The 23267-nt window shown below is 40.6% G+C and overlaps 1 non-coding gene across 1 annotated transcript; it reads right to left on the bottom strand.

Moving 5' to 3' along the window:
• Positions 1-22922: 22922 nt before the first annotated feature.
• Positions 22923-23029, bottom strand: LOC141658303 (small nucleolar RNA R71). Its single transcript, XR_012549196.1, has one exon. It is a non-coding gene; the product is annotated as a small nucleolar RNA R71 (small nucleolar RNA).
• Between the last annotated feature and the right edge of the window lie 238 nt (positions 23030-23267).

The raw sequence follows: 23267 nt of genomic DNA, 5'->3' as shown, positions 1-23267 counted from the left end.
GGGTTGGTGTCCTTAACAGTTAGTGCAAGGACTTATAAACCTCTAAAAGGATCAAAGGGCATACTTTTGGTATTATTATCAGTTGATCCACGTTTATCAATAACGGTTGGCTTGCTAGATAAGTTTGACGTTATTGTCATACAGATGACGGTGATCAACTGGTCCCTAAAAGTCACACCTATAGGATACGTTCGAGAGATGTGACGGTATGAAAATACTGTCATGTAGATGCCAAAATTGACTAACCAGTTAGTCCGAGTTATTTGACTAGTAATTAGTCAAATATGTGATGTTGAGATATTATATTTAATACGGATTAAATATCATGGGCTAAGGCGAATTAACCAGTTAATTCGTAAAATTAAATATACGTGATTTATATTTAATTAAATGTATATTAAAAATAATTATACAATACTGTTTTGTCGGACACGTATTAATAATTCAGCTAACCCGTATTATTAGCTGATGCCTAAATTTCCGATAACCGATAACAGTTTATAATATAAACCCGTCATATACATTTTAGCATTTGGCGAACTGGACCTCGAGCTAAAATTAAGAGGAAGTGGAAGCCCACTTCCCCATGCATGCACTCGGTCCGGCCGAACCAAACAAAAGGAGAGACTCCCTCTCTTTTTGACCTAGACAATTTCATTTACAGAAAAACTAGGGTTTTGAAGAGCATTCTCCTCTGAAAAACCTGAGATCTCTCATCTCGACAAAAACTCACATCAGTTCTCCCTATATTGCAAGGCAATCGGAGAACACTGTTCTAGCACAAGGGCATATCTCGGACAAAGTCTTGGGTGTAACAATTAGGAGGAAATCTGCTTTGATTTCTATTCTTTACGCCGCAATTTTAAAGGACCCGAGGTTATTTCTATACATTAATCATTTCATTGTGTTTATCGTTTTATGACTATAAATTGCATGTTTAAATTTACGTTATAGTCCTGCAATTAAAGGGTAGTATACGGATATTAACCCACAAGTGGTATCAGAGCGAGGCCACGTAAATTTTTATATGTGTTTTTCATCAAACGATTGTTGAAAACGATGATTTTTGGTTAAAATTTTGTCTCGGCAGCCATTTTTTTTACTCGGCAGAAATTTTTTTTTTGCTGCGGTTTTTTGGTTGCATTGGGAACCGTGTCTTGTTTACACGATTGCTCTTGTTGTTGTTTTTGTCTCGAAAACCAAACCGTGCCATGTTTTACACGGCTGTTTTGTTTCAAATTTCTTGTTGTTTTTACATGTTGATATTTTATACGGAGATTATAGCAACATGTCAAGTTTTTGTCAATTGTTAGATTTTGTTTTCAATCATTTTTGATCGAAAATTGCAATTGATTTTGTCTCGAAAATGTTTCACGAGGGTTTTAATTTTTCCAGAAAATTTTGAACTCGATCGAACACGTTTTCAATCGATCGAGTGGTTTTTCTGTGTTGTTTTACTCGATCGAGTCCTTGCTGTACTCGATCGACCTGCTTTTAAAACCCTACTGCTCGATCGAGTTGTCCTCGTACTTCGATCGAAAGCGAGCCTTGTTGATATAGGTCCTCGATCGACCTCATGTTTAGTCGATCGAGCACCTCCCGATTGGCGAGACCCCTCGATCGAATGGCAGCCTCATTCGATCGATCCCTCCTGTCCCTCGATCGAGCACTTGTGTCCCTGGATCGAGGGATTTTGCCTTTAACAGCTTTGAAAATTTGTTTCTTTTGATTTAAATTTTCTTATGGCTTCAATATGTACTTTATACGGATATAGTACACTCGCTTAATAGTGAATCGGTTCACTCACGTACCATATAGTTGTTTTAAAGCGTCTTTAAAATGACGGATTATAATGGATTAAAATTAAATGATAGAAGCGGTTTTATCACATGAATTTTAATCATTAAAAGGTGGTTTGGATAAATTTAACATAATTACGGAATTATGTCACGAATGAATTTGTTTTTTTAGTTGATGCATTTTTATTTTCGTTAATTATGAATGCCATGAATGCCTTTTTATTACGTATTTAATTTTTACAATCGATTGTAACTTAGTGTGGCCTTAGTAGAACGTGTTACCGTAATGATGGAACACGGTCTTGGTTGTATTTTGAGGTCTCGTATCTCCGTTTTGGATTTTTCACTTGTAATTACAGTTTTTATTAGAATGTAATTAGGTTTATATTTTGTAATTTTAATTGTAATTTTTGAGAAGACCAAAGACGGAGACCAGATGCTCACTCCCGCTACTTGGATCAAGATGGAACAACAAGACAAGCTTCTTGGGTCCAACGGTGGATTCCAAAGTTGTATTTTGTTCTTTTTATTAGGATAGGCCACACTAGGAAATTTTTATTTACGTATTGCATTCCTTTATTTATTTTTCGCAACGATTATTTGCATCATATTCCGCCTAAAAACCAAACCACCTATAATTTATTGCATGAAAACTGACACATGTAGAGGTCACGAGTTAGTTTTCATTGACATTCTCATGTCACACGTTTTAAGCCATCATCCAAATAAATTCGTTCACGACAGACGCTAGTTATTCGTTCACTTAAAATGAATTATAATTTAGTTGATGGGATCTTCCTCGTATAAACCAAAAATTGAGAACGGTCTTTATAGGTCAAACTCCAATGAGTCCCTTCTTCGTCGGTAGGCATACTATGACCCCTTCTACGTCGGGTAAGTTGGAACCGATTGACCTATTTTATCTCAACACTATGGTCACTCGTACGATCCTGTGATCATGGTGGACTATAGATAGGATTTACAGAAATCTATCGACCAAGAGTTCTTCCGGAAGAATTAGCTAAACAGTTGGCTTATCAATTTACAGAAATTGAGTCTTGGGATCACTTGTATCTTTTCTTGAGGGAGATCAATTATGCAAGTGCGAGAGTCTACATGTTTAAAATAAATTTTAAAATAGACTTAAATCACCTCGATGAGTTGCTTATTTCGTTTTGTTTTTCTTTCTTTTTCGGTGTAGATCACGATTTTAAATCGCTAAACATCAAATGGCTGGTTCAAGTGATAACCCAATGCCAAGTGCCACATTGGACCGTGAGTCCTGGCTTAGGATCTTCATGAGTCGGATGAATCGCCTACTCGATCAAGAATGATGGATCCAACTTCGCGGACTCGGGAGGCGGATTACGGAATCTTGCCGCTGGCGGAAAGCTCAAATATCTGCTTGAGCCCATGCCGTTAAACCCAGGCCCCACGGCTGGAATTAACGAAATCGACAAGTATAACGATTTCGCTTTAGAAGCGGGTGCGGTAAAGAACGTACTTATTTTTGCAATGGAACCCAATTTGCAGAAACGCTTCATAGCCCAAGGTGCAAACAAGATTTTCACCACGCTCACTAAGGAATTCTCGAAAGCACCGAGAATCGTGACCTATGAGAATACCACTCGCTTCTTTGATGCGAGACTCCGGAAGGGCCAACCGGTTAGCCCACACATTCTCGGCATGATTGAGAATGTCGAGAAACTGGAGACCTTTAATCGTAACATCGCCGAGAATATTGTTATCGACCGTATTCTTCACTCACTCCACGATGGTTATTCGCAATTCAGAGCGAATTACTATATGAATGATTTGAAGAAAACTCCCCATGAATTGCACTCCCTCCTCGTACAGACCGAGAAGGACATGAAGTTCAGTGGGAGTTCGAAACAGGATGTTCTCGTTGTGTCAAACAAAGGGAAAGGTAAGGGCAAAGCTCCGGAAACCTAACGAAAGAGGTAAGGCGAAGTTCAAGAAGTCGGGTTCAGGGAAGAGTGGTCCTGGTGAGGCGAGTAACTCATCAGGCATGACAAAGAGCAAGAGTGAAAACATGGAATGCCATCATTGCCACAAGACTGGGCATTGGAGACGCACATGTCCTGTTTATCATGAGGACTTAAAGGCAGGTCGTGTTAAACCTGTTGGTATGTCTTCTCTCTCTTCTACTTTTATTCATATGATTGAGATTAACCACGCAAGTTACGGAACTTGGGTACTTGATACTGGTTGTGGTTCTCATCTGTGTAATCATGTGCGGGGGCTCGAAACATCGAACCCCTCGTAAAGGGTGAGGTGGACCTGCGTGTTGGGAATGGAGCAAGAGTAGCTGCCATCTCCAAGGGGACATATGTGATCCAGCTTCCAAGCGGATTTGAGTTATCATTATATGATTGCTATTATGTTCCTAGTCTTTCGAAAAACATTATTTCATTTAACAAGCTTGATAAACTTGGTTTTTCATTTGTAATAGAAAACAATGCTTGCATTTTCTCATTACACGATATGATTTACTGACAAGGCGCTTTCCATGAACGGAATTTATGTTTTAGATCAGACCTCGGAAATATTACACGTAATGAATAAAAAGTTAAAGGTTGGTGACAAAGATCAAACGTATCTATGGCACTGCCGTATGGGACACATTAATGAGAAACGCGTAAAACAGCTCATCAAACATGGAGCTATCTCGGCCTTTGATTTTCAATCATTTGGCACGTGTGAATCATGTCTCATCGGTAAGATGACTCGGATTTCCTTCAAAGGTGGTGGAATGCGCGCTGCTGACCTATTAGGGCTCATACACACGGATGTATGTGGTCCTATGTCAATCACCGCACGAGAAGGCTATAGGTATTTCATCACTTTCACGGACGATTTGAGTAGATATGGCTATGTCTACTTAATGAAGCACAAAAGTGAATCCTTTGAGAAATTCAAGGAATACCAAAATAGGGTACAGAACCTCTTAGGTAGAAAGATTAAAACACTGCGTTCAGATCGTGGTGGCGAGTATCTTTCTCACGAGTTTGATCAACACCTAAAGGACTGTGGGATTGCCCTACAGTTAACTCCACCTGGAACACCTCAATTGAATGGTGTGTCCGAACGGAGAAATCGAACACTACTTGATATGGTTCGATCCATGATGAGTCACACGGTGTTACCTGATTCATTATGGGGTTATGCTCTATTGTCAGCCGCTCTAATACTTAACCGAAGTCCGTCTAAAGCTGTTGACAAGACTCCATATGAACTATGGAAGGGAACGGTCCCTAACTTGTCCTTTATACGGGTTTGGGGCTGCGAGGCTTATGTCAAGTGGAGACCTGAAGATAAGCTCGGCCCGCGATCGGTCAAGACATACTTTATAGGTTATCCTAAAGGATCACGTGGTCATTACTTCTATTCGCCAACCGAACAACGTGTTTTTGTTGCGGCTAGTGCGACATTCTTAGAGAAGGAATTTCTCGAGAATGCAAAGAGTGATAGAACCTTCGACCTGTCGGAGATTCCAGAACCAAACACCGAGCAACCATTGGAGGAACCTACTCCTTCAATCCCTTTGGCCATGTGAATATTCCCGAGGAACCTAGGAGGTCGGGAAGAGTCTCTATTCCTCCGGACAGATACATTGGTATGGTCGAAGAACATGACATAGATGACGTTCTACTCTTAACGAGTAGTGAACCCGCAACCTATAAAGGTGCCGTGACCGATTCGACTCGAAACTATGGCTTGAGGCCATGAAATCCGAGATGGACTCTATGTATGAGAACAACGTATGGGATCTTGTTGACTTACCTGCTAAGGTTCGTCCCCTTCAATGCAAATGGCTTTACAAGATAAAGCATTCCGTGGAAGGTCAACAAGATATCTACAAAGCACGACTAGTTGCAAAAGGTTTCACCCAAGTGCCAGGTTTGCACTACGATGAGATTTTTGCACCCGTAGTCATGTTGCGTTCCATCCGGATTATCTTAGCGATTGCCGCTTTTCATGACTATGAAATTTGGCAAATGGACGTGAAAACCGCCTTCTTAAACGGCTTTTTGGAGGAAGAGTTGTACATGGTACAACCCGAAGGTTTCATCGATCCTGAACATCCTAAGAAAGTGTGCAAGCTTAAGCGTTCCATTTATGGACTTAAGCAAGCATCAAGGAGTTGGAATCATCGCTTCGACCAAGTGATAAAAGACAATGGATTCACTCGATCGGTCGAGGAACCATGTCTATATATCAAGTCGAGTGGGAGCAAGATTGTCTTCCTAATATTGTATGTTGACGACATACTCCTGATTGGGAATGACATACCTCTCTTAACTTCGGTGAAAGTATGGTTGAAAAACCATTTCCAGATGAAAGATCTGGGAGAGGCGCAAAGAATTCTGGGCATCCGTATCTATCGAGATAGATCACGTCGGATGTTATCTCTCAGTCAGGAGTCTTACATAGACAAAGTCCTAGAGAGATTCAGCATGACTAACTCAAAGAAGGGGTTCCTTCCTATGTCTCCAGGGGTGCATTTGAGCAAGTCTCGTGCACCGAGACACCGAAGAGAAAGAGCGCATGACACGGATTCCTTATGCTTCGGCTATAGGATCAATCATGTATGCCATGATATGCACACGTCCGGTGGGCATATGCATTGAGTATGACAAGTCGATTCCAACAAAGAAACCAGGTGAACCACATTGGTTGGTCATCAAGAACATTCTTAAGTACCTCCGGAGGACTAAAGATTGGGCATTGACTTATGGAGGCGAACAAAAGCTATGCGCGAACCGTTACGCAGATGCTAGCTTCCAAACGGATCGTGATGACTCGAAATCTCGATCGGATTCGTTTTTACTCTTAATGGCGCCGATCACCGAAGAGTTCGAAACAAACTGTTACAGCAGATTCTACGACTGAGTCCGAGTACTATGCCGCGTCTGAAGCTACAAAGGAAGCGATATGGATGCGTCAATTCTTACATGGGCTATCTGTAGTGCCTAGTTCGAATGACCCGATCACCATCTATTGCGACAATAGTGGTGCCATCTTCCAAGCTAAGGAGCCTAAGTCTAGCAACAAGTCTAGACATGTACAACGGAAAGCTCATCTAATCCGGGATTACGTGGAGCAAAAGACAAGAGTGATAGAAAAGATTGCTACGAGATGACAACATAGCGATCCTCTCACTAAAGCATTACGACAAGATAAGCATGAAGGGCACGTTAATTCCATGGGAATTAAACGTGTTCCTAAGTTGTAGTACTCTTTTATGGATCAGATTCATTCTCCTTTGTACTCTATACGACATCATCGTTTTGATATTTTATATATATATATTTTGTTTTTCATGTGGAATTGTACGACGATTTTGAACACCACAAAGTGAACTGAACAAACATCATATATTGTTAGTCCTTAATTGCCCACATGAGCTGATAACTCGGCAATTATTTTGTGACGTTGGTTGATGGTGGGTTCAACGAGCCATAAGTCAACCGGTTGACTGACCAATCACGGAGGCGATTTATACGGATATTTCGTAGGACACAATTGTGACATCGACGTGGAGTCCTAAATGTTTTATAACATTCGTTGCCTGGTCGTGGATAGGACTTCCATGGTGATCCTAAGAGTCGATTCTTTTGACTATCGACTGTCTCTTGAGACTAAGGCCGATTTTGGGTGACTTTGGTTTCTTTCTCACGGTCATCCGTAACAGGGGGCCAAGTAGATTTTTTCTCGGTCATTTCATGCTTGTGCTTAGATCGGAAGGAGTCGAGTTGAAGGAAATATTCAGCCTTTATCGTACTCGATATTTCTCGGGGCCACTCGAGGAGTCAGAATCGAAATGCATGGCCATGCTCGGATACGGATTCGTTTTATCAGTTAAGTTACTCTCTAGTCGGGGAAACCACTCTAGATACAGATCGATTGTAAAATACGACCTTTGTGGATCCAGATCTGCAAATTGTTTTACATTGAGTGGGAGAAATTTTTAAATGAATATGAGAATCGGTTATCGCACATACACTTGTACGGACAAGTGGGAGTTTGTTGGAGCTTGTGTCCTCCGGTTAGTGCGGATAACGTCATTGCACATACACTTGTACGGACAAGTGGGAGCTTGTTGGGGTTGGTGTCCTTAACAATTAGTGCAAGGACTTATAAACCTCTAAAAGGATCAAAGGGCATACTTTTGGTATTATTATCACTTGATCCACGTTTATCAATAACGGTTGGCTTGCTAGATAAGTTTGACGTTATTGTCATACGGATGACGGTGATCAATGGTCCCTAAAAGTCACACCTATAGGATACGTTCGAGAGATGTGACGGTATGAAAATACTGTCATGTAGATGCCAAAATTGACTAACCAATTAGTCCGAGTTATTTGACTAGTAATTAGTCAAATATGTGATGTTGAGATATTATATTTAATACGGATTAAATATCATGGGCTAAGGCGAATTAACCAGTTAATTCGTAAAATTAAATATACGTGATTTATATTTAATTAAATGTATATTAAAAATAATTATACAATACTGTTTTGTCGGACACGTATTAATAATTCAGCTAACCCGTATTATTAGCTGATGCCTAAATTTCCGATAACCGATAACAATTTATAATATAAACCCGTCATATACATTTTAGCATTTGGCGAATCGGACCTCGAGCTAAAATTAAGAGGAAGTGGAAGCCCACTTCCCCATGCATGCACTCGGTCCGGCCGAACCAAACAAAAGGAGAGACTCCCTCTCTTTTTGACCTAGACAATTTCATTTACGAGAAAAACTAGGGTTTTGAAGAGCATTCTTCTCTCAAAACCCGAGATCTCTCATCTCGACAAAAACTCACATCGCCTCCCTATATTGCAAGGCAATCGGAGAACACTGTTCTAGCACAAGGGCATATCTCGGACAAAGTCTTGGGTGTAACAATTAGGAGGAAATCTGCTTTGATTTCTATTCTTTACGCCGCAATTTTAAAGGACCCGAGGTTATTTCTATACATTAATCATTTCATTGTGTTTATCGTTTTATGACTATAAATTGCATGTTTAAATTTACGTTATAGTCCTGCAATTAAAGGGTAGTATACGGATATTAACCCACATGTAATAGGAGGGGCATACGAGTTAAGAACAGGTGAGAGGTAACCTTTATCAGGTGGTAACTTACGTGATCAGGATTGGCCAATTAGATTCGATTATGAGTCCATGATATGTGTAAATATTTGTGTGAGGTTCTGACCTCATGAGTCATGGTATGGATAATATTCATAAGGTTAGTATATGTGATTCCATGTAATATGTTGTGTTGTGATCTAGTAAAGCGGTTTTAAGAAAGTCTTCTTGTCAAGGAAGTTGTATTGAGTCAGTGTTATGGGATTGTATAAGTTGCGATGACTATCAATGTGGTGGTTGTGCCTCGGGTGGCGACCCCGGCACGTTGATTCGTGTTGTGATACGAGTATTTTCGCGCTGCGCTGCGGCTGTTGGTGGCGGTGTTGCGATGCCGTGATATGTTGTGGTGGAGTAGGCAGTATACTGAGGAGACGAACTTTCGAAAGTATATATTAGTTATGTAGATTGTTGTTTTGTTTACTGTTGTTTCATGTGAGTTTCGGTTTGGACATATAGACTGTTGTTTTGTTTACCGATGTTTCTTACCAGTGTCGGCTTGGGAGTGAGGATAGAGTATGATATGAAAGAGAGTTGGGTATGTTTCCGTTGTTGTCATGGTATAGTAATATTCTATTAATGGGACACAGTTGTGAGAGGTTGTTAGAGTACTTTTAATCTTGTTTTAGATGAGGCATTGGTGGACATAGTTGTGGCAAGAGAATTGTGGAACATGTGTGGTATTGAATTGGAAATTACAGGTGGTTTATAACCTTTTTATTGGGACAGTGTGTACGGAGTATTGGGACTTAGTATCATGCTAAGTTATGGGTGAGTTTTGTGGTAATAAAAAAAATGTACTTGAGAAGCTAATGTGAGTATGTGTAACAATTGTGGATCGTGAGTTATAATTGTGGAGATAAGTGTATATATATATATATATATATATATATATATATATATATATATATATATATATATATATATATATATATATATATATATATATATATATATATATATATATATATATATATATATATATATATATATATATATATATATATAGAAGTATAGCGTTGCGGTAAAGTTGAAGAGTTGGGGTAGTGGTTGTGCTGAGGATTTTATGGTATAGTTTATATGGGATGCAAAATGAATTGAGGTATGAGGACCGTTAGAGAAACAGAGCCCTGGATATAGGAATGGTTGTAGGTGTTGAGGTTATAGTAGGTTATCGTTGACATGCGATGGAAATAGGATTATGGGAGGTATAGCAAAGGACCTAGTATTAGTGAGTTACGAGGACGTAACATTTATCTTAAGAGGAGTAGGACGCGACAAGAGAGTTTGATGGTCGTACAGGTTGGAATTGGAAGTTTGAGTGTTGGTGTAGAATAAGAATGGATTTGTGTGATGGTCAATTTTATTACAGATAATGACTGTGCTTGTATTAGTATGATGTTTAGGAGTGTGAGTAAACTTCGATAGTGTTAATGGATTGGGTGATGATGTTTATGTGTATGAGTAAACTTCGAGGACGAAGTTCATTTTAAGGGTGGTAGAATGTAACATTTTATCTTGGTGTTGATCTTGTTTGGTGGATTGTCTTGGTATTGAGTTTGGTAGTGAGCGTTATGGAAGTAAGACAGAGTTGGAAACACTTATGTTGCGGGTATTCGATAGTACTATGGAGTTAGTATTGAGAGACTTTGCTATAGTTGAGACGATATTGTGACCATGTTGTGGAAGTAAGTGTGGTTGGTGGAGTTAGTGTTAGGTTTCCATGTTTTATAGGTAAGGTTGGAACTTCAGGGACGAAGTTCTTTTTAAGGAGGGAAGACTATAATTCTACGGTTTTCTAAGTCTGTTACTCGGCCGAATATGGCTTACTCGGTCGAGTAATGCGTCGTGTGTTTCTGGTCAGGCTACTGTCCAGGAATACTCGGCCGAGTATGGTAATACTCGACCGAGTATGGTAATACTCGACCGAGTACGGGATACTCGGCCGAGTATACTCTATACTCGACCGAGTACCCGGTCTGTTACGGGTTACTTCCGCGGTTTTGATTAAAATGATTAGAGATTATATATAAGTCGTTTGTCAGTTTCTAAAATGATTTCCTCCAAAACCTAATCTACGTTTCGTTCTCATCTAATAATCTTCATCAATTCCAAGGCAAAGGTCGTCGATTGTGGGTACTAGCATCTTATTCCGTGTCAATTGCCATAGTAAGTGTCTTATCCTTGTCGATCTATTGATGTTCTTATAAGTAAGCAAACCCTAGTTTGGGTTAATTTGGGGGTTTAGGGTTTTGGTCATCGTATGTGTTGTTGATTGTTGATTATCGTTATTGTAGTTGATGATGTGTTACTCGTTGTTCATTTATATGATTGGCTGTGGCATAACAGATTACGAGAATGTAGGGTTTCCCTACTCGGTTTACTGTTTAATTGATTTAAGATTATGTGGAAATTGTTTGTACGATTCATGTTGTGATTATCTGCTGTTGTTGGATTGGAGTTGGTGTTGGTGTTGTGACGGTTGCTGGGGATGTTCGCGAGGCGCGTCCTCGGCTGAGTGGAGTCACTTACGGGAGTGGCTTCACGCCCTAGTTTCGCCCTCTGTAGAACCCGCCACATGAGGGGATGTGTAATACCCGGTTATTCTAGGGACCCACAAAGGACCTCGGGTCACATAAAGGGACCCATGACTACTCGGAAGTGAGGGAACGAACATAACCTAGACCAAGTAAGAACCGAACTAGACCAAGTGAATTTGCAGTGGACCGAGTAGAGTATAAGTGGACCGAGTATAATGTTAGTGGACCGAATGAGGTGTCACTCGGTCGAGGAAGTGAGCCACTCGACCGAGTGGAGTGCACTCGGTCGAGTGAACCTGTCACTCGGCCGAGTGACACTGTTCAGTACCCGTGAATCTTGTTTCGGGATTTCCTTCTTGTCTAAATTCAACCCCACTTCTCCCACCTACTTCCTATCACTCTAAACTCTCCCTTCTCTCTAAAAAAAACCCCTCCTAATCCTCCTCCACCATGGCTAAGCTTAGATTAATGGTGAAACTTTCTCTCTAGTTCCAATCCATCCTTTGTAAGTGATACTCTATCCTTCCTCTTATCCTTTAATTAACCTTAATCTTGAGGGTTAGAGTTAGTAGTTAATTAATAAATAATTAGGGTTAGTAATATGGGTAATTAGTGAATATTATTTAGGGGTTTTATATTGTATTATAATTTAGGATGTATTATGACAATTATTACGTGATTTGTTAGGATGAGACGATGTTTATGAGACGGAATCAATTAGATTCGGTATAGCTTATGAAGATGCAAAAAGATAGGTTAATTCTACTCGGTTTTCAATAATATGGTTGTTGCATGATTAGAGTTAATTGAGTAATTAATCTCATATGATTAGTTTAGTTGCATCATAATATGATTAGTCACTAATGGTATCATTAAGAGGGTGATTATGGTAATTGTCATGCACTATGGTACATGGATGGTCAATGTGACTTGATGAGTCGATGTTGGTACATATATAATGTGGTCGATATGCATTTATTGTTCATATTGTGTATTGGGTAGAATGGTGATGATATGATGGTTGTTGAGAAGACGGAAGGCAATTGGGAGATCGTCTTCCGCTTAGGTCGTCCTTTGGAACTTCCCACTCCAAAGGAGATGTGCATATTAATGGCTTGAGTTTGGAGGGACTCGTGTGGGTGAGATACAATGTCTGGCAGGGGACCCGAGTCGCTCTTAGGCCCGGTACCACCGACGTGATCGGAGTACCTTGTGAGAGTAGTGTCGTGGACGTGTTCCTGGCACTAGTGGTTGTTTGGTACGCCTGGGCATGTCCCGGTACCGGTGTGATGATTGGAGGATGGTATTACTTTCATGTCTTGGTCATATTGCATATTTATACATGTAGAGTCATACTCATTGTTATTATTGAAACTGACATGTTGTTTGTCTGCATTTTTGTCACCTTTGGGTGGCCTGTGTCGATCCATATGATGTCCTTTGGTCAAGTGGGGAGCAGATTGAGTACATGATATTTATGATAGCACGCGGGAGATGGGTCTAGCTTCGGAGACACACGATGAGTATAGTAGATTTGATGAGTATAGTAATCATGAGTTGTACCCCTTTTATTTATTTCATTCAACTTATGTAATTCATTAAACTATTGTAAATAAAGGTTCTTCGGTTGGTATTTGTAACACTAACTCGGGAAACCGAGCCATTAATACCTCGATCATCTTGGCCGGATAATTGGGGTGTTACAAAGTGGTATCAGAGCCCAAACGATTTTGGAACCAAAACGAATGAACCAAAAATGAATTTAGGAGCGTCAAGTAAAAATGAACCCAACATTAGTATAATAGGAGTTCGGTTTTGTATGAGTGGGTGCCCTCATATCCAAATTGTGCCTATTGACTCGGTTGGTCACTACGTGAGTAGTTGTGAGGATGGGCGAACGTCATGTGAAGCATGATATGGATGCATGTATACTATGATGAATGATAGAATTCTTACATGGTGTGGCTCCTTATGTGCCATATGATGGTATGTGAAAGAAGGACGAGTAGCTTAATATGTAGTTACTTGTATGAATTGAATGCTTGAATGCATATATGAACCATATTGGAAGTGAGATGCATGAATGGGGGTGCAAGACATTAGTTACATTCCTTGGATTTTCATTTCCGTGCTTATTGGATGCTAGTTAGAATTGCTTATAGAATAGAGGTAAGAATGGATGTGTATAGGTAAGTGTGAACATGGGCCACCCGCGACGCGAGCGGAAACGCTTGAAATAAGCGTGCATTTGTGGAGTCGCCACCAATTTTTTTGGGAAATTGGAACCGTTCGAATACCTCATGTCATGTCAAGACACAAAGTAGTGACATGAACGCCAAAAACTCGTTACCCTTAGCCTTCTATGTCTAGAATGACTCTCGTGGATGCCAATGAACACGGATGTTCACAGAGATCTGGAGTAAGGGGTGAGGGTACGTATTAGGAAGTCCTTTTACTGAACACCTAATCCCGCCTGCCTCGATAGCGGCCTCTACTAATGATTAGGGAAATCGTTCATAGTCGATATGTTGTCAATTATATGCATGCAATGCAACATCCACAGATTAATCCTAGCATGTGAATTAAACTATGTCGGTAGACAAGTAACTAGGCATTTAATTATGTTGAATTGAAGTTTAGAATTAATTACATGTGAAAAACAAATAAATAAATAAATCATATATAAATAAATACGATAAATAAAATACGGTAATTAAAATTACAATGAATTACAATGGATAATCGATTTACGTCAAAAATACTTTCGAAACGGAAATTTGAAGAAAAGAAAAGAAGATAAAAAGATTAGAAATTAAAGTGATAAAATAAAACAGATTAAAAGTGATATTACGATTAATAGTCAATTAAACACGTAATTAAAGACTAGGTCAAAGCGAGAACGGAAGTTCAGGGACAGAACTCATCTCAGAACAGGCGTAGCATCTGATGCGTCCCTTAGCAGAGGCGCAGCTATTCCTGCATCTGTTCTTGAGTTGAGCTCTGGCTGTGAAGTCAGAACCACGGATAGTTAATGTTCGTTGGCATGTTTTACAATTGATTATCGATATTAGACTCAAGTGAAAGTTATTTAGCATATTAATTACATATAAAACCGTCATAAAAGCGATAAACATGAATTAAAACGATTAAAACGAGTTAGAAACGAATTAAAACGAAATAAAATGAATTAGGTTTAACTATGAAGACGAACTTCGAAAGAAATTGACAAACTGAAAATAAACAACAGAAATATGTACAAAGGACGAATTCCAGAGACTCGATATGGACAAATCGAACCTCTAAAATCCGGGTTTGATTTAATGACGAAAATCCGCAAATATTGAATTACAAGGGATTTAAGTCGAAAACAACGTGATTATTGAAAGGAACGATTAAAACATGATTTAATGTACAAAAGAGAGGAAGAAATTAAGAAAAGAAACAAAACTACAGAAACCCGAGGAAGAAGAAGAAGAAGAGCAGGAGCAGCGACAGCCTCTGGAAGAGGCACAGCAGGAGCTGCGACCCTTCGAACAGACGCAGCTGCTGCTGCATTTCTTCTCGACGTCTGGTAACTGCTGTTTCGTAAAAACATATTTTAATAAAGGTTTATTAAAGTCAGTTTTGAATATGTTTTTGACGTGAACCTTACATTAATTGATACAAAAATAAAATATAATAAAAAAGATGAGATTTACATCCTCAGACTTACATGTTTGACGAAACGAGATTAACTAAGTTAACGTTTAGTGATTGCTCGACTCGAATGTATGTAGAAAGTGCCCTCGTTGGAGGATTTAAATTAATTGATTGATTGATGTGTAGTGGTCAAATTGGTCGATTGTGCAACGTGACTGGGACTCAGAATGATCTGAGCTTACGTGGTTGATTGATCAAGCACGTAGGCGTCGAAAGCTTAGAGCACAGTCTAGAATGCAAAGAGAGAAGAGAAGGGCGGACACTCGCGTGAAAAATATGGAGACCGAAGGTCTTTATTTATACTAAAATATGTGAAGAGTTTTGGAATGACCTAAACTTTGGAAACAAATTAAGTAAAAATTCTGTAAACAGCGAAAACAGGCTGGAGAAGAGGCGCAGCAGCTGTCGCGATCCTTCCAAGAGGCGCAGCACCTGCTGCGTCATTTCCCCAGAGGTTTCCTCCTGCGGAAGAAAGATTTTCACGTTTCTATTATGGAATTGCGGTAGATATCTACTTCCTTATTCCGTAAAATATGATTTATAGGTGATATTTTGCCAAAAGATATAAAATTAAGTTATGGAGTAAATATCCAGAATATTCTAGAACATTCCGACTCGGCATTTTAAACGGTTTCTTAGCAAACGAAGCGGTTTTTGACCCGGACTCCAAATGAACTCTAATTAGTGTCAAAACGACCGTATCGGCACGTAGATGACGACCATGGGATAGACACAAGTGTTTGAGCTATCACTTGATGATAAACTTATGAACTGTCATAAATCGTTCCGTATACCAAACATGCTGCCCAATCATCAGTGGGTGGTTGGCGGAAGGTGTAGAAACGAGGTATCTACAGAGCCCCTACATTGACTGAGGCTTGGACAAGGCGAAAGTCAAAGTATAGCTATCAGGTCAATCAAAGATTACAACCTAACGACTATGGCGATGCGAGGCGGCTCAAGGGGTCTGAGCCAAGGACCTGTCGTCGGGAACATTTTAGAGTATGTCGACTATTGGGGAGGGTCGTTTAAAGTCCATTAGACTACGTAAGGAAGCTCGCCAGCCATAAGAAGAAACCATACCTGAGACTTCTTCCTCGAGACATCTCTAGAGTTGCGTAGGAGCTAAGGGTAAGACCTAAAAGATATATAAGGATTGTGCTAGAGTGTGGGACCCTAAAAAGCTAGGCGTATGAACCTGGCTAGTTTGGGGACCTCTTGAGAACGACACCCTTGCCGAGCTCCGGGAGGAAACAAATAATATTGATGGTAGCAAGACGTCGGTAAAAAATGCTGGGAGAATCTGCTTGCATGGGTCTCAAGCGAACTCTCGTTGGGGAATATATTGATGATTCTGTCTGGATTGAATCATTTCAGGGAAATCTGATTGTATCTGCTTTCAAACAAACTCCATCTCTCGAGAAGTGCAATCGGCTGTCATGAACTCTCGCTGGATAATAAAGTATCGATATAGGTGTGTCTTAAACACCGTCGGGGAAAATAAAGAGGCTTGACTGATAATGGTGCGTCCTAAGCACCGCTGGAAACCGCTCGTTGTCGCAAGCGAAGTCCCGATAAGTAAAGGAATAAATTTGTGAAGTTGGTTCAACAGAAATCCTTACTGAGAGATAAAATACCGTGACGGCTTTGCAGTCCGTTTAGCAAAACACGGGTCCGGACGAAAAATAAATGCCCAAAATAACCAAATATATGATATAAGGTGTCGGAGAAGAGGCGCACAAAACATGGGCCCACAAATAACAAACTTATAACGAACTTTCAAAAATTGAGCTGGAAGGATGCTGGGGAATAGGCGCAGCAAGAGCTACGACATTTGGAAAGGGCGCAGCAGTTGCTGCGTCATTTCCTGGGCTCGTCCCTGTCTGGGTAAAAACCCGACTAAAACCATGTGTTATTCATAATAACAAAAAAACAATTTCTTTTCAAACTCTCTCAAATTCCAACCAAAATCCGTCAAAATTTGATCAATTCGTGCCTTTAAACATGACTAATCGAGGTATGTATCAGATTCTTGTTTTTGATCAAATTAGGGCCGAAAATTAGTGTTTCTCCTCCTTTGATGTCGAAAAATTTGGGGGTTTCGCCTCTAATGGATTTGTTTGATAAGATTGACATTTGAAATGGATAATTGGCAATGTTAGGAACATAACCATGCATTCTTTTTGAATTTTCGTCAAGTATTGAGCATTTGAGCGAAAATGAGACGGTTTCTCAGCTGTTTCGAAAATCGCTTCGAAAATGGCCTTAAGATTGTCCATTTTTGATGAAATTTGGTTTTTGCAACTTCATTATTCATCACATATTATCATATATGAACTTAGACTTGACTCAAACCCGCGACCAGGCTTGAACTTAGACTTGACTTGCCCCAACCTACCACATGAGTGGTCGGGTTTCGAAAGAAATGGCCAAAGATGGCGAGAAAGGCGACTTTTAGGGGTCGAAAACGCGTGAAACGATCTCACCGAGGCTTGTCGTGGCTTGACGCGGCCTGATTTACCTTAATTTTCCAGGTGACATTCCTTCTACATTGGGTAGGGCTCCCATGGACGTAGACCTCGACTCTTCTCTTGCTCTCGTAGGGGGTGAGAGAGAGAGGAGGTGATCGAGGAGGAGGCTGAGGAGGTCCCGAGGAGGGCCAACGTGGGACGAGGTAGATGCCATCTAGTGGGTGCACCCGAGTGGGACGAGAAATGGGATGGTAGACATATCATTTGGGCGGCAGAGAGCCACCTGTCCTAAAGGACGGTGAGGAGTCTGGTAAGTTTCGAACTTGTTATTTCCTATTACCTCTCCTATTTGCTTTATTATTTCATTTCTCACCTGTTTTAAGCTAAAGATAGCTTTGTTTTGCATTTATACAGGAGGCCGGGAACATGAGGTCCTTTTCCGGTTACACGACGATGATGGATGCCTTCGAGAGACTGTCGGAGGAGGAGAAGGACATCATTGAGTTGGGAGCCTTCGGGGCTTTAGTGGGAGCTTGGAGGGCGATCAGGGAGAGAAAGATTCGGGCTAACCTTAGCCTGATTCGAGCTTTCCTTGATCGGTACTGGGACACGACCTCGACTTTCCATATTCCTTTTGGACAGGTCGGGGTCACTTTGAAGGACTACGGCATGATCTCGGGTCTGCCGTGTGGAGAGGAGGCTTTGGTGTGGCTGTTGACGGCCATGAGAGTGGACTCAGCCGAGACGAGAAGGCTGATCGGCTGGAACCTGGCGGCAGGTGCTGTAACACCCCCATACACCAAGGTGCCTTACCAAGACCACCTAATGCATGGAAGTGCTACCATCTCGGTTACCCGAGGCATAGTAATCAAAAGTGACCATCAAGAAACATACTTTAAGTAAATTAATTTAAAGTGATTACCTCAAAACCAAAACTATAAAGTACGATACAACTATTCCAAACCAAAACCAACTAAAGTAAATAAAATGTCATGACACAACAGCGGAAGACTACTATCAGACTCGTGGTGACTTCATCCCCAGCTAATCCCGAGCGCATCCACAGTATACCTGCTAGACAACTGCTCACCACCCCCGAATGGATCACCACAGTTTTTAAAACATTTAAACGGGGTCAGTTACTACATAAACAATATAAGATAAACAACAACAGATACACAATCATAATCTCCAACACCGTCACATCACCAATCATCTGACTACACACTAAAGTGTGTAGCCCTGGCAGAATATCGATCGCAACAGATATTCCTCACCGCCAGTGGGGGACCGCAGCCGTTCCCACCTAAGCCCCGCTCATCTCCATCGAGCGTATAACCCATGTTCCTTAATGTGCACATCCCCTTATGTGGCGGGTTCCACAGAGGGCGAATCAAGGGCGTGAAGCCACTCCCGCAAGTGACTCCACTCAGTCGAGGGCGCACCTCGCGAACCACAGACAATCAACAACAACCAATCACAATATCAATTCAAAACAATGCCAATACCAATTATGATATAATCATCATGCCAATCAACCAAACAACCATCTTATATTCATTTATACAATAACTGAGTAGGGAAACCCTGCCTGGAAAAGCAATCACCAAGATCGTCACAATCAGCTAATCATAATCGTTCTTCAACGAAATCACCTCCTATAAACACACAATCATACAATCACAATCTAACATCAACAATACTCCCCAAAACCCCCAAATTACCCAATTAGGGTTTCAACTAAAATCAATGAAACGATATAAAAATCATACTAGAATCTTACCCACAATGTGACGGTCTCTACGGCGTAAAGAACTCAACAATCCGACGACTCTACCCCTTAGGATTTGATAGCAATACGAAAGAGGAGAGTAACGTAACTTGTTTTTATTTCTTATGAAACTTAGAATAGGGTAAAATGACAAGAAACTGACGAAAGATGCTTTTATATCCTTCTCGCGTTACTATCAAAACCCGGCAAAATAACCCGTAAGACTCACTTACTCGATCGAGTAAGTGACTTACTCGATCGAGTGCCCCACGTACTCAATTGAGTACCCAACATGTAGACTACTGTTTTGCGTAAAAACATACTTACTCGACAGAGTAAGCCCCACTCGATAGAGTACCAATAGACATAGAAAACCGTAGTATTACAGTCTTCCCTCCTTAAAAACAACTTCGTCCCCGAAGTTCAACCCATACTCAAAACAACCATACTAACTCGACCAAGACACAACAACGCAACTAAGAACTCAAAACAAAACCCCAACCTATAAAACATGAAATCTTAACACCAACTCCACCACCTATGCCTACCTCCACAACATGACTCACGATATCGTATCCACCACATTATAGTCTGTCGACACTAACTTCATACACTTCCAAATACCATCCACCAACGTCGCTAGCTTCGTCTCGCTACATATTATCCACTAGAAATCCAATATCAAGACACTCATACACATCAAACGGAATGTTACATTCTACCACCCTTAAAAAGGAACTTTATCCTCGAAGTTTACTCCCACTTATAACATCATCATCCAACTGTCAATACTATCGAACTCATAAACATCCTCACCCAACTGTCAACACTATCTAAGTATTATCCCATTCCTACACATCGCAGTACTTACAAGCACGGCCATGACCTTTTAACAATATCAACCACAATACAGATCCATTCTTTATGCTACACCAACACTCTACTTCCAATTATACTACAACATGTACAACCATCAAACTCTCTTTACCTGATCCTACTCCTCTTAAGATAAATGTTACGTCCTCGTAACTCACTAATACTAGATCCTTAGCTATATCTTCTCATTATCCTCATCACCGCCACATGTCAAAGATAATCGCCTATAACTTCAACACCTATAACCATTCATATTTCCAAGGCTCTGTTACGTAAACAGTTCTCATACCTCAATTCATTCGGCACACGACCTAACCTATACCACAAAATCCTTAGCATAACCAATACTCCAATCCTTCCACATTACTGTAAAACGACATACTCCTCTATACAAAGCACCTATCTCCAAAAGCATACTCACGATCCACACTTATTACCCACCCTGACACTAGATCCTCAAGTTCCTTTCTTTTATTACCGCAAAACTCATTCATAACTTAACATGATACTAATTCCCAACACCCTATGTTCACTGTCTCTATAAAAGATTATGAACTACTTGCAGCTTCCAGATCAGTAAAATACATGTTCCACAAATCACTTGCCATTACTATGTCAACCAATGCCCCATCCAAAACAAGGTCAAAAGTACTGTAACAACCTCTCACAACTGTGTCCCATCAACAGGATATCACTATACCATGACAACAACGGAAACATACACAACTCTCTTCCATATCAAACTCTACCCTCACTCCCAAGCTGAAACTAGCAAGAAACATCAATAAAAAAAAAGCAGTCTTTATGTCCAAACAAAACTCACAAGGAACAGCAGTTAACAAAACAACAATCTATATAACTGGTATACTCATTCGAAAACGTACTCATCCCACCTACTCAACCACAACCGATAACGGCATCGCAACACCGCCACCAACAGCCGCACTGCAGCGCGAAATTACCCGCATCACAACACGAAGTACCGTGCCCGGATCACCACCCGAGGCACAACAACCGCTTACCCACTGACTCATATAACCCACTGCGTACTTCATTCCTCTCTACTGTAACCTTACTTTTGGGATTATTCTTGCTCGGAATTTGTGTTCTTTACGCCGGATTCGCATTGATTGTAATTCTTTCTCTTCTCTTATTAATAATTAATCTTTTGTTTGGTTTAATCTCTCGTTCGCTGCATTTATTCTTCTGCCCTAATTCTCTTTTATGCTTTTTAATTATTCTTTCATTATGTTTACTGCTGGAATATTATCTGCTGTTAGTTTAATTAGCGATATGAGTAGCTAAACCCCCTTTCATGTTGGGATTAGAGGATCTGCGGTAGGAAAGTGACGATGTAGTAAATGAATTAGATGAATTGATTACAAGGCTCTGTCACCATAGCAATTTAATTGTATTTATTCGACTTAGTTGAGTGCACACTTCTAAGTTAACCTCTAATATGGCTAGAATTAATCCTGGATCGAAAGATTGGACTAAATAGGCATGCTATGAACAGTAGACTACCCTGACGAGAATGAAAGTTAAGTTGGCGGTATTTTAGGATAGAAAGTGGAACGAGAGGACCTTTCAACATCCGTCTTACATTAATTCGTCTGAGTCATTTACAGCTTAGTCACTGGACTACCGTAGTGAACCGAAATCCTGACATGTCCTTCTTTATCTGATAGTTTAAACTCATTTCCTGCCTTTATTGCTCTTGCTCTTTATTTCTCTTTCCTTCAAGACTCGTAGTTTAGATAACAAATCAAACAACCCCCCCCCCCCCCCCCCCCAATTTGTGACCAAATAGACGGACTTTTACAAATATCTTGCCTCCCTGTGGATATCGACCCTACTTACCGCTAGCTTTTGTTAGTTGTACTTAGGTTTATTTTTGATACTGCGACGAATGGTATCAAATTTTGGCGCCGTTGCCGGGGAGGCAATTGCCCTATTTGTTTTTGTTCCGTTTATTTTATCCGTCTTAGGGAATTTCTATTCCTTGAGGCCGTTCTTATTATTTTCTTTCAGTGTTGTTTATGCCCAGGTCAGACAGGTGTGAATTAGTTTCAGCTGATTCAGAGCCGGAGAGATTATTCAGGCATAGACTCCGTCTGATAAGGAAATCACGAAAGGAAGACTTGAGTACTTTCGAGCCAGAGCTTGATCATTTTCTTTTCACTGAAGACAGTCCGATTTCTACAGTAAAGATGCCTAAACTTTCTAGTCATTCAGTGCCTAAAGCATCCTCTATTCCGAAGGGTTTCAATCTCCAGACTGAGGATGGGAACACATTTGATATCCGCCCTTCTTATATTAATCTGGTGGAGCGAAACATTTATAGAGGTGTGGCAGGTGAAGATCCGAGGAAGCATATGGAGACCTTTACCGTTTACTGTTCTACTATCCCCGCCACTAAGGGGGTAACTCAGGACAAGATTAAGGAAGTCCTATTCCCTTTCTCTTTAGCTGATTCACCAGGGGAGTGGTGGATCGACTGGACCGCACACCTTTGGGGTTCTGATTGGGAGTCTCTTGCTCTTGCATTTTACAAGAGATATTTCCCTCCACAACGCACCAATTTGCTGAGGGCCAAGATTACTAGTTTCAGATAGGCTCCCGATGAAAGTTTCTACGAAGCATGGACACGATTTAAGAAGTTGGTGAGGTCTATCCCTCACCATGGTTTTGACCCATGGTTCCTAGCCAATCAGTTCTATAATGGGCTGTATGATGGCCACAGAGCCATACTCGATGCGGCATCTAGTGGGAGATTCCAGGAGAACACCGATGATGATAAGGGGTGGTCTCTTATTGAAGAAATGGCTAATCACGGTGCTGAGTATGGAAACCCGAGGGATGGGATTAGGACAATTCATGCAGTCGATAAGCAGGCTTTGTCTCAGCTGGAGACCATGAATGCTAGG

This window comes from Silene latifolia, chromosome 5, assembly GCF_048544455.1.
Source record: "Silene latifolia isolate original U9 population chromosome 5, ASM4854445v1, whole genome shotgun sequence".
NCBI lineage: Eukaryota > Viridiplantae > Streptophyta > Magnoliopsida > Caryophyllales > Caryophyllaceae > Silene > Silene latifolia.
Note: the sequence above shows the minus strand (reverse complement) of the source record. Positions and strands in the feature narration are given on the sequence as shown.